The sequence below is a fragment of the Dermacentor variabilis genome, chromosome 10, assembly GCF_050947875.1.
Source record: "Dermacentor variabilis isolate Ectoservices chromosome 10, ASM5094787v1, whole genome shotgun sequence".
Classification (NCBI taxonomy): Eukaryota; Metazoa; Arthropoda; class Arachnida; order Ixodida; family Ixodidae; genus Dermacentor; species Dermacentor variabilis.
The window spans coordinates 23,509,760-23,526,796 of NC_134577.1; the positions used below are offsets into that span (position 1 = coordinate 23,509,760).

A 17,037-nucleotide genomic window follows, 5' to 3' on the forward strand; every position below is an offset into this window, starting at 1 on the left:
TAAAGACATGTTCCGAGCGCTAGACAATCGCTTAATTTTCTTTCACCACGTTTACAGTATCTAGAGACACAGTGTTTCTTACAATAATTATCGTATGAAACTCTATGGCTAGAGAGGCTAGCCTCTATAGAGTGCAACAGAGCCCGACCATAGTTACCTTTTCAGCTTTTCCTTTCCCTTTTTTTTTGTCTCCCTCTATCTTTCAAGCACAAGGTATTACTCAAGAGTATGCATGTGCCGTAAGCTGTCCTCCTAACCAAGTGCCGATGCACGTGCTTGCGGTGGTCGACGCAACACTAGCGCCTCCGCAGTACCTGAATGCGACGGACACGCTGAGCCCTCGTCAAGTGCACGTGATCATTCAGAATTCCTGCGCCCTCCCTCACTATCACTGCCCCACATCCTCCCCCGCGTGTAGGGTAGCAAACTGAACAAAGTCTTTACAAACTTTAGTCAACACGCCCCGCCCCTACCCTCGCTTTTCCTTCCCTTTTTCTCGCCTCTCTTTTTTTCTTGGCCGCGAGAGAGCTCGATCCGCCTTCTTTCAATTTCGTGTGCTGCCCTCTGCCGCACGCCGCTCGAAACGTTTTGTAAGGCCGCCGGGGCTTTCGCCCATTGATTCGCCCGTGTGGAGTGTGCGCCGGTAGTGCGTTTCGTGCATCGCGAAGAATGATTAATGGCTTCTTCAAAGTAGCATGTCGTTCCTGCAACCCACTGGGCTTATAGGCAGGCCCAGCTGCGCTGTTGTGCTGACAGTGAGTGCGGCCGAGTTCCGTCAGTCGACACGGCTGCCTTGGAGTTGTCGCTGATTTCTGCACTTGTACCTCGCTTTTCGCATTCCCTTTACACATTATTTAGATATTTCGCGTATTCAAGAAGTCTTCGAGGGCGTCCTTTGGCGTCGTAGTTACCAAAGCGGCGCATTCGGTTACATAGAAGTCTACAACCACAGATCGTCAGCTTCAAATATTGCGGAAACGGCGCATCGCTGATACGGAATACTGTCAAAACATAGCAAGACTACATATCTGCACATATGGGCCGCGTTGTTCATCCCCGAGACGGCTCAATATGAGTGGCCGAGCCACTTAAGCAACGACAACTGTGATCCAGACACATATGTCACGTGCTGTTATTACTGATTCTCGCTTTTCCTTTAACTTCATCGTGCAGTTTGCGTGCGCCACGAAGTATTATTAGAGAAAACTGTGCGCACATAAGCGCTCAGTTATAGGCCGTGTAGTTATCTCGCGATAACCTGGATGCCATCGCGCGCCGACACCCCTTGGTAGCTGAGCGAAGCGGTTATTGTTTATGCTGCTGTACGGAATGCACTGTCTCTTGCTTCCCGTTTGGCGCAGAGTTAAACAGTGCATCTCTGTAATGAACAAATGTGCCAGCGTAAGCACGTACACACCCAGCCATCTAAGTAGCGAATATATATAGCCTTCGGGAAGTGACACAGCACAGCGTTGTGTCGTCACTTGTCGCTTATTGTGTACGCGAATACTTTGTAGGCGCGGTAAACAGTAAAGAGTAGTTGATTTCAAATCGCTAAGGGCAGAACTGAACTATAAAAGCAGTTTCCTTCGTCCTAACTACTTGTTTTGAAGTTCAAATCGACCGGCTGAGGGTGCACTATCTAGATCTCGACGGTGCCATGACCTAACCTTCAAACTTCAGGTGCGCCGCTTGAGAGGGCCGAAGCTCGTGCATTTCAACTTCGAAGGCACGCTTCGACATGTTTTGAGTGGCAATAATTATATATGCAAGGCAAAGGCGCATTGGATATATCGCGTTGTCCCTTCGACGGCCGAATGCCCGGGGATTCGTCGTGCATGTACATCGTGCACGATTTCGTCGGCGCCGTCGACAGGAAAGCCGGTCACGCCACGACAACTCGCTCTCGTCAGTTGTGCCGTTGTCGGCATGGTATCGTAAGATGGTCTCGGCAACACACCCTACTGAATAGTCGGCCAATCGTTGACGTCAGCGCCTTAACTGTCGGTCTCGTATTGCAGTGTTACCGAGCCTTAAAAGAGTGCGTGAAATAAGGCGCGCGCTGCCACCATCAGCAAGTGAAGGCCGACGCTGCAAAGAAGACTACTTCAGCAACCTGCTGTTTTGAAAGTGTCGGCCAAGTGTAAAGCCGGGGTTATTCGATAAATTTGCTAGCCACCAACGAAAGGCGGCAATGCGCCGTGAACCGCGCAGTCCGCACGAAGAAGCGCAGGCGCGCTTTTCTGTTTTAAAGTGGATAGTTCTTGCGCTGTCTAGACGCGCGTTTTCGGCACCGCACCGACGCAGATCTACCAGCGGGGTTGCAACGCGGTACATGGCACGAGTGTTTGCTGCAGTGCGCCTCCGTGCTCTTCTTCTTTTTTTTTTTTTTTTCCCTTGAGCGCTCTCCCGAGATCTGGCCGCGCGACCCTTTCAAAACCTTTCGCGACAAAACCGCTAGGGCAGGACGCATGCGCCAACGCGCCGTGAAAAAAAAAAAGAAAATAGGGCGGGAGAGCTCACCTTTTCAACAACAACGAACCTTCCTTTCTGTCCGTGCTGAAAGGCCAGAAAGGGGTGGGGGGGATTGCACGCTTTTTCGGAGGGAGTCTCACCTGCGCCACCCTACCTGCGCGTACACACTGTTTGTCCCTCCTCCACGGGCTGGCGAAGGTGCCTCCTTCATCGTTCAAACGGCCTCATTCAGTGACCCCGGCACCCCGGCCACGGGCAAAAGCTTCCAACAACTTCTTTACGTTCATACATGGCGGTAGAGCAATTGTGGCTATATAGTACACTATAATTGTGGCTTTGAAATCAAAAAAAAAGAACTTCTCTTTCCCCCTCTTCTTCTTTTTTTCTTTTTTTTTTTTTTTTCTGTATTCGCAACACGGTGGCTCGTAACAACGACGTCCCCTCTCGGGGGACAACGCAACCAAGGTCGTCAGAAGTCGTGCGACGTACGGGGTGACCTTCCGAGTTGAGGTCCCCAGAGAATGCCTTTTGTTGACGGGAAAGTGTGGGTGGAGTACACGTGACCTGAGACTGCAGTGCTAAGTCGTGCGAAGACACTCCGCTGCACTCGGGCAGCTTTGAAGTTCGAACGGATCGGCTCAGATGGCGACAAGCAGATAGCGCGCTACGCTCATGTTTCGCTGGTTCAATCCGATTCAAATTAATTATTTCTATTCCCAACAAGGAACCGTTTCTGTAAACATGCACCGTATAAAGGATGCACGAGCAGCATGCCACTTCTTTTTCAACATTGGCGTCTATCGGGAATTGTTTTGCGCATTGCGGTCGCATCGGCTAACATCTTCATGAACACACACACAGATATATATATCTGTGTTTCGCTTCTTGGATTTGTGTCCTTAATCCTGGCATAAGCAGGGAGTCATTGGCTATATTTCGTTATTGAAACTTAGTATTAATCATAGACTGTGACTGATAAATCATTTGTACAAAAAATAAAAAGTACAGCTAATTCCCCCCCCCCCCCTACATTTTCTTGACTTCGCACGGTTATTCATAAAAAAGCTAGCCCCTTCCTCCACCAGCTCGAGTCCTGACTTGCCGTTCAAAAACCGCGCCTTCCAGGATCGATATCCTCCCCCACTGATGTCTACAGCTCCGTTTCAGCACAGTTCCTGTGCAGCAGAGTGGCGCAGTGGAAGCGTGCTGGGCCCATAACCCAGAGGTCCGTGGATCGAAACCACGCTCTGCTACAATTTTTTTTTTCCGGATAACTATTTCTTTTTTTTTTTTAGCTACCTTTTTTTTTTTGCGGAAGCACAGCTAACGCGAAATGATAGTTATATTTATATGCAGCACAAAAAAAAAAATTGCCTCGCTTTTCTCATGACGGCTGAGGCGCGCGCGACCGAAGTGGATGATGCAATACCAACTTCCCGCTGTTGCGATCGGAGAGTTGGCACGCGTTCTCGTTTCGCAGACTGCCGGAGCGAGAAAAAAGAAAAGAAAAAAAAGAAGAAAAGGGCAGTATCACCTGCGCCGGAATTTCTTCTCTCTCTCTCTCTCTCTCTCTCTGTGTCTCCATGTTTCGATGAGGGAGAAATGCAAAAACGCTCGCGTGCTACATAGACTTAAGGGCACGTCAACAGAACCATCAAATTAAAAATTTTATCGAAATTGAATAACTGTCAATGCAGGTCAAATTAAATTGGAGTCCCCACACTACGAGGTGCGTCATAACCAGGTCGTTGTCTGACAGGTAAATTAAACACCGGAATTATTATTATTGTGTGTGTGGTCTCTTTTTTTTTTACATTTACGGCAAACTTGCACATAGCTCAACTTCTTTTTTTCTTATTATGGTGTTGAAAAGTCAAGCTACGTTCCTGTGATATATTCGGGATAGCTCCTAAAGTCTCATTATGTTTCTTTCTTTTTTTTTCTTATGATACGCAAATGAACAACTTTACATTTTATTATATGCGGGCGTTTACGGTATTGCTTTTGTATTGACATTTATGCAGTTGTCTCCAATGGACGTCGATAACATAAGCTCGCCCAATGGTCTGTAACAGCGCTAAGATGACGTCGTAAAACTTTATAAACACCAAACTATTGCACGTCAATTTGAGCACGCAGTGAATTTTTATTAATCAGAATTAGAATAAATTGTCGGGTTTTAGGGCCAAAATTACGATACGATTATGAGGCACTTTGTACTGTCTTCGTAGTTTTCCAGGCGGGGCTCTGGATTAAATTTGACCTCTAAAATTCTTTTCTTTTTTAACGGGCGCCAAATGCACGGTAAACAAGCGTTTTTGCATTTCGCGACCATCGCAGAATGCAGTGCTCAGCGCAGCGCCAGCTGTAGCCGAAGCTGAAGGCTGTCGAAGGCCAAGTGCGAATAAAACGGCAGTACGTATCAATGTGACAATATGACGACAACTGAAGCGATGTAATTTCCTTTTGCTTCACCGCAGTTTGATCGTACATTTTATTTAGCTGCCTTGAACTTACAACCGATGCGATTGTAGGTAAAAAAAAAAAGAAAGTACGTGTATAAAGACGTACTTTTTTTTTTCGTTTTGCAAGAAGGCGTTTCGCAGCGTCCTTTTACAAGTTTTCAAGCAAAATATAGGTCAATGAAGAGGTACATTCTTAATTTAAAGCTTTGGCTTTGATTGTTTCTTTACCGGTCACTACAATAACATGATACGATACGTAGTTTAGATGTTTAAACACTTGTCTGCTCGCCCACCTTGAGTTAATTACTTAAAAAACAAAAAATCACTGCACAAGCTGTAAGCGCTAGTGCATATGCCTTATCTTCATTCTCTATCCATCGGCATACGCTCAGTCGGCAACAAAAGCTTACGGGACACGCAACTGGCGAAAAAAAAAAAAAAAAGAAACACTGAATTCTCGTTAAGCCTGTGGGCACGTGCGTAACCTGAAGTTCAAAGTTTCAGCTTACAGTAAGTTCACAGCTCGCACAGTGATTCATTAAATTACAAGTGCTATCCCTTAGCAGATCAGAAATTTACGCTCGTCGCGGGACTCCGTCGTGCCTTGTACACTTTCGTGGCGGACTGCAGTTAAGCATGGACGCGACTCGAATCGCACGAGTCGGACCGTGCGGACTCCCATTCGCATACGATGGCGTCCATGATTGCCTCACCGCAACCGCAGCTCCCATTTCCGTGTCATATGACTGCGAGATAATAACAATTGCTTTGTAGCAATTGCTACGAACGGGTGGGTGTCTGATTTTCCCATTATTAATAATAACAAAGTGTGCGTATACGATCTAAGCGGCACGCCTTCGAGATGCGAGCGCACCGCGAAGTGATTATTATTATGCGCCGACAACAGAATGACGCCGACGCTCGCCGAGCTACGAGGCGTGACGAGAGTCTCCGCTTCCTACATAGAGGGAAAGCTTGCCCATTGTCTGGTGTGGCCTCGCGTGTGATGCTGCGGTGTGTGTAGCGTTTTGTTTGTCTACGCCTTGATGGTCGGGTATACTTGGAACTCGGCTCGGTGCGTGTTTTTAATACGAGCGAATAGATCATTTGCGCACGTGACGAAACGTAAACGCAACCTACAATGAAGAACTCGGTGGTTGCACAGTGCACGACATGTGCGTTTCCCCGTACACCTGGTCGCGTTGCAGGCTGGTTCATATATGACTCACTGAAGCAGTTTGTACGGAATGGTGTAGGGTATTACGAAATATCATAAATAAAAGACGGCACTATATACGACACTTCCATATGCAAACACCGTACATCCTAGAACGGTTGATACAGAACGCCCATATGCATGCGTGTATAAGTATATATGCTAATATAGCGGTACGCTTCGGACACAGCGCACGTTTTTGTAGGTTACCCTAAACTTTCGCGTCTGTACGCTATAACAAGTCTATTTAATGAGGAGGAAGAAAGCTGAGGGTAATATAGTAAGGTATATAAAGTCAACGGCTGGAGAAACAGCTCTGTAAAAATTGCCAAATAACGAAAGAACATCATAGAGTGTTCTGACGTTATCATGTCATCATCATATCGGAACTATCACCCTATCATGTCCTACCACATGTTTTGACAGGAGAACTGGATCGTGAGATCCACTCCTCCTGTAATGAGATCCAGTCTTCCTGAGTACATGGCCTAACCTGTCATTAACCGAGAAAGATACGCACACTCTGATGACTTTCTTGGAATCAATTCAGAAGACGATTATACATGCACTTTTGTCTGCCACCGTGCGCGTGAAAATTCTCTCTCCTTTTCCCCCTTTTACCTTTTCCTTCTTTCAATCCCTGATCCCTTTTCCCCGCGCAGGGTAGCCAAACGGATGACTGTATGGTCAGCCTCCCGGGACTCAAAATCATTCTTGGCCCTTGGACTGGGACCTCATGCGTCGCAAGCTCGGAAAGCGACACGGGCACTGCTGCAGCATCTGAAGTAGACAGATCCAGGGACAGATTATGCGCAGCTCCAGATAGATCCTCAGTTTCCTCTTCTTTTTTTCGATCCCTCCTTATTTCTTTGCATCCTTGAACTGCCTAATTTGCCCTTGCGTTATGCATAGCAAATCAGGCGCGTGCGTCCGTTTTTCCCGCAGCTGCCTTTAGTTTCTTTCTCTCTCACTCGCGATTATATCTATCAGATGTATACGGCCGGCAAACACCGCGTACAGGCTGCAGCCATGCGTCGGCGCAAAGCCAAGTGATCAATGTGAGCTGTCGCATCGCCGACATCTGTTAGACGGCCCCAGACGGAGAACATCCAAAGAGCTAAAATGTACCTGAATATTGGCGGCACATCGATCTCGTGACCTCGTAGGCAAGACAGGCGTAGGAAGCAGGTGGCAAATAGATGGAAGGCGGGCGCTTGCGCTACGCAGCGGAAACGAAAGAGCTATCATCGATTGTGCCCATATATATATATATATATATATATATAACCGCTAGATCGATGTAACTGCATATTGTCAGCGTCACGCACCGGGCGTCATCACGTGTAATACAATTCGACATGCCGCCACCAGGAATACGCTCAAAGACATTTCAGGAATTGCTCAGCAAAGAAAACCTGTTTATCTCACGCGCTTGCTCAAAATAGTACTGAATTACTCCTCTATAAACTATAGTTATTTTGTTCCTGATCACACTTCCTCAAAAAGGGGGTGGGGTTGCAGCGTTACATATAAATCTGGGGTCTCACGTGCCGAAACCACGGTTTGATTATGCGGCAAGCCGAGTAGTACGGGACTACGGATTGATTTTAACAACCAGAGGTTCTTTAATGTGCAACCAAAGCTGAGTACACGAGCGTGTTTTTTCTTTTGTTTTTTTTTCGTCCCCCTCGAAATTCAGCCGCCGCGACAGGAATCGAACCCGCAACGTGGTTGCGGTATTAGCAGAAGGCGTCGGCGCGGGCGACAAGTGTGACAACACTCCTCCCTGGTGCAGTTACCGGGAACAGTGCGATACACGCCCAAAAAAGACGCACCTCCATATTCTACAACTTTCCTCCGCTCAGCCCTCCCCATCAACTCGATTATGATGATTATGAGGACGATGATGATCCCCTTTGAAACGGGGAGGGTGCCAATACATCTAGCATGCTTGAGGTAATCAGGTATACTATACATGTTTTTCATTTTAGCATTTTTGTATACTTCTCCTTAAGTCCTGTTCTATTCCTCGAAACTTCTGTATCTACCTTGTACCGCTACGTATGCCTGTAACGGATCCAATCGTATCAATCTGTTCCCTACTTTTTTTTTTTTCACCAATACTCTAATGGTCTCCTGCTTATCTCGACTGCTGACCGGTTGATGTTTATGTCTACTTTAAATTGAAGCGCTTCCGGAAGGTGTACGTTACCCATGGGTCTGACTGGGTGAATCCCTTCGCATTTCCATCAGGAAGTGCCGAGTAGTCTGAGAATTTTTTGCTGCTGCATACACATGGCTCATCTAGTTGCGATTATTTGCTAGGGTATGTTCTTGTTCTTAGCCAACCCAGCTCGAGCTACAAATAGCAAGGCACTGTCCTTTGTATTATCGTACAGATATTCCCTTCTAGTTTCTTTCTTCCCGTTCTTGTAAATCTCCACAGTCTTTCTTGTTTGCGTTATTTGCACCCAATTCATTGTACCTGCTTCTATCCCTTTCGTTTTGATGACTCCTGATTGTCTACTTACACTTTCAATCGGCCTGTACTTGGTTGCCAACTTTGTTGAACTCTACCTCCATTCCGTGTCCACGCTTTTTAGGTGCAGATACTTGTGCGCTTTACCCGTACATTTATTTCGATACATGTTCCCGAGCCTTTCTTCAAAGCTAAATTTGCTCTGCGCTTCTCTGACTTCCAAAAGAGGCCCAACTCCTGTGACCCTGCACTGCCTCATTTGTGGTTTTACCATGGGCTCCCAAAGCCCAGCGGCCCACCGATCTTAGGTCAACTTCCAAACCCGACAAGATATCCGATTTATGAAGGATATCGAGGAAGTGGATGGTAGCGCCACCATTCGATGGAAGCGGTAATGACTCTTCAGCGACAATTCACGGCAATTCTTGAGAAACTTTTTCGGTCGTCTCTTTCAGCCCAGGGGCAGCGCTCTGCTGTACTCATCATCACTGAGCCGGAGAAGAGCTCCGAGTGGAAGATCGTTTGGGAAACGCCCAACAACCCCCTCATCTCCTTTTAATGCGTTACCATTAGGAGTGTCAAAGTGGAAAAAAGTGTATGTGCGTGAAGCGCGGAAGCCGGTCACGTGGCAGAGGTAGAGAGGGGATGGGAGTGCTTAGAAGAGCCTCGTGTGTGTGTGTGTGTGTGTGTGTGTGTGTGTGTGTGTGTGTGTGTGTGCGTGCGTGTGCGTGTGTGTGTGTGTGTGTGTGCGTGTGTGTGTGTGTGTGTGTGTGTGTGTGTGTGTGTGTGTGTGTGTGTGTGTGTGTGTGTGTTCCAGACAGGACGCGTGTCGACTGAGCTCCTGAGCAACACTTTGCAATGGGATGAACGCATTTGAAACCATGGATTCGGGACTTCAAAGAGGTGCGACGTAATGCTTCAAACTCTAACGCAGTCTTTCTTTTTTTTTTTTTTACAACGATGTGTACAGAAGGCCACAAAGGCGCTGCTGCGACCCTTCAACGATAAACGCCTGATTGTGCGTGCACCCGTGCAAAGTGCCAACTTATCGCTTCCTCCTCATCTTTCAGGCTGCCTTCCCCAGTTCAGCCTGGTTAACCTCCTTGCCTATCCCTCATCACCTCTCTCTCTCTCTCTCTCTCTCTCTCTCTCTCTCTCTCTCTCTCTCTCTCTCTCTCTCTCTAGGGCGCGTGAAGCTCGCGTTTCGGCCTGCCTGGTTTAGTCGCAGGCGTAAGCAGCGGTTCTTATTGGCAGCGATGCCATGAAATGCATCGAACGCACACATCCATGGGCCTCATTATCGTGCTCGTCGCCAGAGCATGCAATGTACACTCGCGAACAATATCAGAGGGAACGCCGAATCTGAATTTGACGCGTTATTCTGTAGCGTGTAACTCTGCCGTCAAACATTTAGTTTTAGTCAACGCTTTCATGTCTTGCACGAGCTTTTAGCCACTATACAGCCATCTTGAGAGCATTTTAGGTCTCTCCTTTCATGATGCTCTAGGCGTTACAATTACGTGTATACCAGTACCTGTTTGTCGCATATGTATTTCTCATTTCGTATAGGTGTGTGTATTTACGACGCATTATTTGTAAGTTTTGTCGCATTCGTTTAAATATCGATGTTAGTCTATCTATTAAAGTTGACTGCACACGCGTATTAGTAAAGACAACAATATTCTACAACTATATAGTCATATCGTAAGAAGCCAACAAACACACTGACACCAAGGACAACATAGGGGAAATTACTTGCGCTTAATAAACGAAATAAGGAAACGATAAATTAATGGAGATGAAAGTGCATGAAAAAACAACTTGCCGCAGGTGGGGAACGATCCCACAATTTTCCACACCTGCGGCAAGTTTTTTTTTTTTTTTTTTGTCATCCACTTTCATTTCCATTAATATATCGTTTCTTTATTTCATTTATTAAGCACAAGCAATTTCTCCTACGTTGTCCTTGGTGTCAGTGTTTGTTTGCTTCTTACGATATGACTAATACAAATCGGGCCCCTCGGTTAACCCCCTTTGTTCACAATATATATCTCTAGAATAACCCAGAACCTGCAACGCTGAGCGACCAAGTGTGGAGCGAAACTCTCTAGTTTTCACTAAAGAGCCTCCTTCTTTCTCATCAAGGTAACGACCGCAATACGTGATCAGCGACGGCTAGAACAAGCCGGCGCTTCTGTGTACGTGCGCGCTACCCAGGAAACGACGGAAGGCATAGTCGTCATCGATCCGCTGTCATAGGCGGCGCGTTGTGTTTACCTGCTGCCACGGGGGGGCGGGGGGGGGGGGGGGGGCGAGGCGTGGAAATCACTTCGCCACCGCAAATTGACCGCCGCGCGACCTGAAGAGCCCGCAAGTGGATTACGCATCGGCGCGCATAACTAAGCAAAGAAGCGCTCAAGAAATTTGCAGTCGGACCCGACAGCACGGCCGCGGTGACAGAACCGGGTGGCTTGGGTAACTATGCACGGTGACCGACACATTTTATGGACACTTTCAGCGATTTGCCATTGGTTTCATATCGTGGATCAACAGGGACGCTAACCATAGAAAAACCAAATTCGTTCAAATTGATACTACGTACCATCTTTCAAAGCTCTATATTTTTAAATTTTCTGGCACGAGGTCGAGTACTTTTTACGTTATTTCACTGCTGGCCGCAGTAACTGTCCACCGCAGTCGTCTAACACCTGAAAGGTGATCAGCGGTGAATTGTGTGCGTGCGTGGGGGGTAAATGAACAGGGAGAGAGGATAAAGAAACCTATTTACATATATACAACAGAGCAACCAGGTAAAAGTAATCCATTGTGGGCTTCTGGAGTGACTTCCTCGAGAGGGTTTGACACCCCACCCCGCACACCAGGCAGGCTCGCCGAAAATATCTCGACTTTGCTGTGTCTGTACAGAGTTAGCCAGAAGCCGTTACTTTCACGATGTGGCTGGAAGCGCTAAACGGCCAGCAGAAAGTGACTAAAAAGTCGCTAAAACTCCTAAAATCCAAATTTGTCGTTAATTAAGGGAACAAAGACCTCGCTAAGCTTAGCGATTTTCTCGTTAAGTTACCAACACTGATGACCGGTGGCGTAGCCAGAATTCCTTTCGGCGGGGGGGGGGGGGAAGGCGGCGCACTAGCACGAACATTTCGGGGGAGAGGCACAACGGGCACGTGCCCCTCTCCCCGTCTGAAATCACCGCGAACCTATACGCAGTTATAAGCCTGCACAGGTGTACACAGCAAGAGTGGTGATTATGATGGTGGTTCTGTGCTTCAACAATGGCACGTACCCACATTGTGGTTAGGCCAATAATCGGGTATTGTATGGTATGAAAAACTTTATTCACGTCCTTCAGGGTGCCACTACGAAATGTTAACGAAGCACTGCTTAGAGAAAACACAACAACATAATTTTCTTCGTCCACTTCCTCTCCAGCGCTCCACGTGCAAGAGACCGAGTTCGGAGGGTGGACCTCTTCAGCATCGTGACTTTAGTAAATTGCAATATTGTCATCTACGTTTCATTTATTTCCCAAATTTCACGCAGAAACATTCCAACAAATCAGCTTTCCTCACGCAGTCCTCTTGTTCCATTCTTTCCCTGCCCTACTATCACAACAATCTTGACCCAACTCCTCTACAATAGGGTTGCGCCACTCCATCTGAGATGAACTAACTAGCCTACAGAAAAACACGCACTATTCTGTTTTTTTTTTTACGTCTTCTTATTTTTTTTTCTCTTTCCTCCTTAGAGTGGTTACGCGTATTATGTCATGCTTCCTCCGCCGGATGCGTGGCCTCTTCCACCTTTGCAGGTACGTGGCATAGTCGAGGACCATCATCATCATCAGCCAACCACTCTGAGAACTCGGGTAATCCACGCAAGCCACGTCGAGGATTCGCGTCCCCCAATTCATCGCCTCACGAGCACGTCGCCGTCGAACAGAGGCGAGGCCGAGCGCCCCGACACGGACCGACACCCTCGCGAGCCCCCAGAGCTTGGCGTGCACGTCCAGCCCGCACGGCGGCATTGATTAGCCGAGCCGCGGGTCAGCCCCTCCGAGGTCGCCAGCGAAAAAAAGGCCTGCTTCCCCCACCTTTCACCATCGACCTATTTATAGGGTGAGTACAAGCGTCGCGCGCGCCGTTTGCGCGACCCCGGCTATAGACCTCGCTGCCGCCACCCATTTGCTTGCGTGTCAGCAGCAGCAGCGGCAGCAGCAGCTGGTAGCATACAGTGCCGTCTGCTACGCCATACCGTGTGCAGCGGAGTGTTCGTCTGCGTCGCCTCGCGGCGCCCCATGGGTTCCGCCTGCTACCGCGCCTCGGCTCACTACGTCGTGGGAACTCTGCAGAGCAAGTATGCACATAGGTGGCGCTGCTTACCACTCCGACTCGGCACGGTTTAACGGAACGCCGAGGTATTCACCCAGCCAAGACTGTAGGAATGCAAAGTTTATTATTTTTTTTTTCATAAGAAAGCGATGGAATTCAAAGTTTGAGGGCGCGCGAACTGCTCAGCGGTCGAGATAAGCAAAGGAACGGTTAGAGACGTGGTGGGGGAACATGAGCAGGGAAGACATGGAGCCGTCGTTGTTACGGGAAAGCGTAACATTGCAATATAGCGATAGATGCTTTAATGAAGAGGAAGAATGTAGAAATAGGAAAAATGCAACACTGCAGTAAATCAGTAAATGCATCAAAACTTTGGTGAAAACTACAGGCGACTTTTTGTCGCCTTCTCGTTTCGAAACAGAGGCCAACAGTAATCACCATTCATCATCGCGAGTATCGTCATCATTCCTTTTGCTCATTGGTGCCTTTCATGGTCGAGCGGGGTGCGCTGGTGTACTTACATTACATCTGGTTTTTTTTCGAAAATAGTGCGTATAGCTACAAGTCGAGCGGTCGTCCTGTCCAGTTTATTCTGCTTCTTCGTCTCATGTTCTTGAGCGCCGCTTCACACGTCAAGATGGTTGATCTACAATCTCCTCGCATAGTAACGTTCTAATAGTCAGTCGCGAAAAGGAGAGGCACTTGCGTCCCCTACGCTCCGCCTTAACATCAATCTATACGTCTCTATAGTGGCGCATCTCTTAGTAATCTTTGCAAGTTGCACAACGTACACTCCGCGTACAAAAATAGAGACCCAATTTGCGAAAGAGAAAATTGCACGGGAAGCGTGTCGCCTTTATTGCACAAGGTCGGCATAATTAAGTATGCATGTACCGGTTCCGCCAGTAGGAAGGAGAGCGCGTAATCGGCAACGGTTACTACACGGAAGTGTGACCTTGGGAGCGGCTCGATTCCACATTCCAAGAGGGAGCTTAGCAGCACAGCAACACAAAGGACTGACAGGGTGAAGACAAACGCAAGCGCTGCCTTCGATCCTGGTCTAGTCTACGTCCTGCTGTGTTCTATCGCGCTTCAGATACAAAAAAAAAAAAAAAAAAGTGCAGCACAAACTAACCTAACGTCGCTCACTGCTGCAGAAAGCTTTAACTCTCAGAACCTCCCATCCGGATGCATGGGAACGGAGAAATCCTTGTCGCCGACGCCCACTGCACCGAATTTCTATTTCCTGAAACTCGCCAATTTTAGAACAATTTTCATTAAAAATTGGGAAATTTTAAATCAAAATTCTGCATCCTATAGCTGCTAGAATGTAACTTTCTATCTGAAATGTAACAAAGTGATTCACGACAGCATTTGTGCGCTTTACATGTATTCGAATACTGAAATCCAAGGTGTCCCCGAGCTAAATATGCACCATTTCATATTGGTGCGAATTGTACTTATCCTCTCTTTCTCTCTCCCCAAGTCTCCTTGTAGAAACCGAAACGTGTTTTTAGAATGCCCATTGTGCTAACAGGGCGTTGACCGTTCGTATTTACATCCGCACTCGGTCAAACGTTACCAATCTGAACACACATGTCGTACAAATTGCAAAAGGTGGTTACCAAACCCACGCCCTAGCGACCGTTGCCTCCGAGTAAGAGAAGGAGATCTCGAAGGCTGTGCTTTTGCAGGCCGCGCACGCCGGAAGTGATTGCAGAGCCAGAAACACGTCTTAGCCGCCATGCTTTAGACGTCACCTAATAAGCGGTATTGAGCTATTAAGCGGTACTCTACGCTGATCAAGAATTAGGGAAAGTGCTCACACGTGACGGGAGAATGACAGCCATTGTCAATCGGCGGTGCTCTTCGAGGTTCTCGTGTGGCTCTGATAACCAACGATAAGTGTCAGCGAAAGTCATTACATCACCTCGAGACCGCTTGCCGATATGGCGGGGGTCACATTCTCGAACGCACAGTTCTTTCGAAACGGGTCTTCCTGAAACACGTCCGATAAGTCAACGCTGTAGTCGTCAGGTATACGCCGACGAGTAGGCGAATGCACAACTATACTGTCGTGCATTACAGTGAATGCCAACAGTTCCCTTCCATGGGCGCGGGGTAGAGGCTGCTTGTAAGTATGCGTGAGAGCAAGATAAAAAATATCCGATCTGTCCGTTGCTTGAATTACAGCGGCATGTCTACACAACGCGCAAAAGACGAGGACAGCAGAAATAACACAACACAGGCGCTGACTTTAACAAAGTTTTACTTGCGAAACCGCCGCCAGAACTATATAGACATGAGCAAAAAGTAATAAAACACTTATATGATGTGATACATCTTCTCATGAACCCCTATTGCATCACAGCCGGACACTTGATTTGGTTTTTGGTGAGGACAAGTGTTTTATTACTTTTTGCTCTTGTCTGAAGTATATAGTTCTGGCGGTCTCGAAAATAAAGCTTAGTTGAAGTCAGCGCCTGTGTTGTGCGCTTTAGTCTGCCCTCGTCTTTTGCACTGTGCACTGTGATATCGAATGACCATCTAGCCCAAGCTTCCACTTTATCATGTTTATCATGATTATAGCGGCTTGTTCATAAATGATATTAAAAAAGGCGGGAATGTTGGCTTCGTTCACACCCGAGCTCAGATTCGATTGAGTAGCCCAGCAGTTCATACATACTGACTTCTTCGGACTCGCATATTACCTGCGTGCCAGAATATGCGAGTCGAAAGTGTAGGAAATACGCAGCGGGATATTCAGGCGTATCCGTTTTGTCTGAAATGGGGATCGGACGACGTCTCGTCCGATCGAAAGTACACTGTAAAATGATTTACACCCTTAAAAGTGAAAGGGTGTAAATGTGTATATAACTCACACCGTCTGGGCTTGTCATATACATAATACCCTGAGGGTGTGAGAAAAAATAATTTAAACCCTTACAAGCGAAAAGGGTGTAATGTGTCTATAACTCACACCCTTCGGGTGTCCGTTATATAAATAACACCCTATAGGTGTCATAAGAAGCCAACAAACACTGACACCAAGGACAACACAGGGGAAATTACTTGTGCTTAATAAATGAAATAAAGAAATGATAATGGAAATTAAAGTGGATGAAAAAACAACTTGCCGCAGGTGGGAACCGAACCCACAACCTTCGCATTTCGCTCCCTAAGGGTGTGAGTTATAGACACATTTACATCCTTTTCACTTTTAAGGGTGTAAATTATTTTGCAGTGTACATTCATATTAGGACAAAAAAAGCAACGCCACCCAAGGTGGTGTGGTCAACGGGTTTGGACGTTTCGGCTGCCTCGCCGAAGCCTCGTTCAGTTAGTTCCAATTCTATTGAGGTTGTCTCAATATACATGCATCAGTCTGTAGCGAGCTACCTCATTCGATGTTAGTATACGAGGCCTCAATTTTCCGAACCACGTCGATGGTAAATTAGGCCCAAGCATAATGTATTTAAACAAAAGATATTTGAGCAAATACAAGCTTCAGCTGGCTCACGTGATATTACGAGTTCCAGTAATCGACCCGTTCGCATCCTATAACGCACTAAAGAGCAGCCGAGAGATATAACAAGAGAGATATGCTATCCACAAGGGATAGCAGAATACAGATAAGATAAAGAGACAGCCTAAGCTACATTATCGCGAGGTTTCCGAGCGTCGACAGAGAGACGGGTGCAAGCACTGCGTCTGCTTCAGAACGTTCTTTTATTGCCGGTTGCATACGTGCGTGCATACCGGAAGTCCTATTGTCCCACTGTTCCCAATGTCGGTGCCACCTTGACCTTCGAAACGAGCGGTCTCGTATCGAACCCGCGGTGGGCATTCAGCGAGCAACTCACAGAGGGTCGCCGTCTGTGGTAACGGAGAGCGAGAGAAGGTCAAGCTATACCGCGGAAAGCCTGTACACACACAGCAATAAGCAGCACACCAAGGCGCATGTTTTGCTGGGCACACATATTGGTATGCGCTTGGAAAGTGCGTGTATGGGGGGGGGGGGGGGGTACGGAGCTAGTATACGTGGGCAAAGCC

The 17,037-nt window shown here is 47.3% G+C and overlaps 1 protein-coding gene, 1 long non-coding RNA gene and 1 other non-coding gene across 9 annotated transcripts in view; 2 read left to right on the plus strand and 1 right to left on the minus strand.

Moving 5' to 3' along the window:
- LOC142560127 (DNA primase large subunit-like) overlaps positions 1–17,037 on the minus strand; it is a 74,727-nt gene that overhangs the window by 43,983 nt on the left and 13,707 nt on the right. The gene's annotated exons all lie outside the window — the stretch shown is intronic.
- LOC142560130 (uncharacterized) overlaps positions 1–17,037 on the plus strand; it is a 29,793-nt gene that overhangs the window by 10,101 nt on the left and 2,655 nt on the right. The window contains exon 2 of the long non-coding RNA XR_012823307.1: positions 12,465–12,771. This is a non-coding gene — a long non-coding RNA (uncharacterized LOC142560130). The remainder of the gene's footprint in view (positions 1–12,464; positions 12,772–17,037) is intronic.
- TRNAM-CAU (transfer RNA methionine (anticodon CAU)) lies at positions 3,657–3,728 on the plus strand. The gene has a single exon. It is a non-coding gene; the product is annotated as a tRNA-Met (tRNA).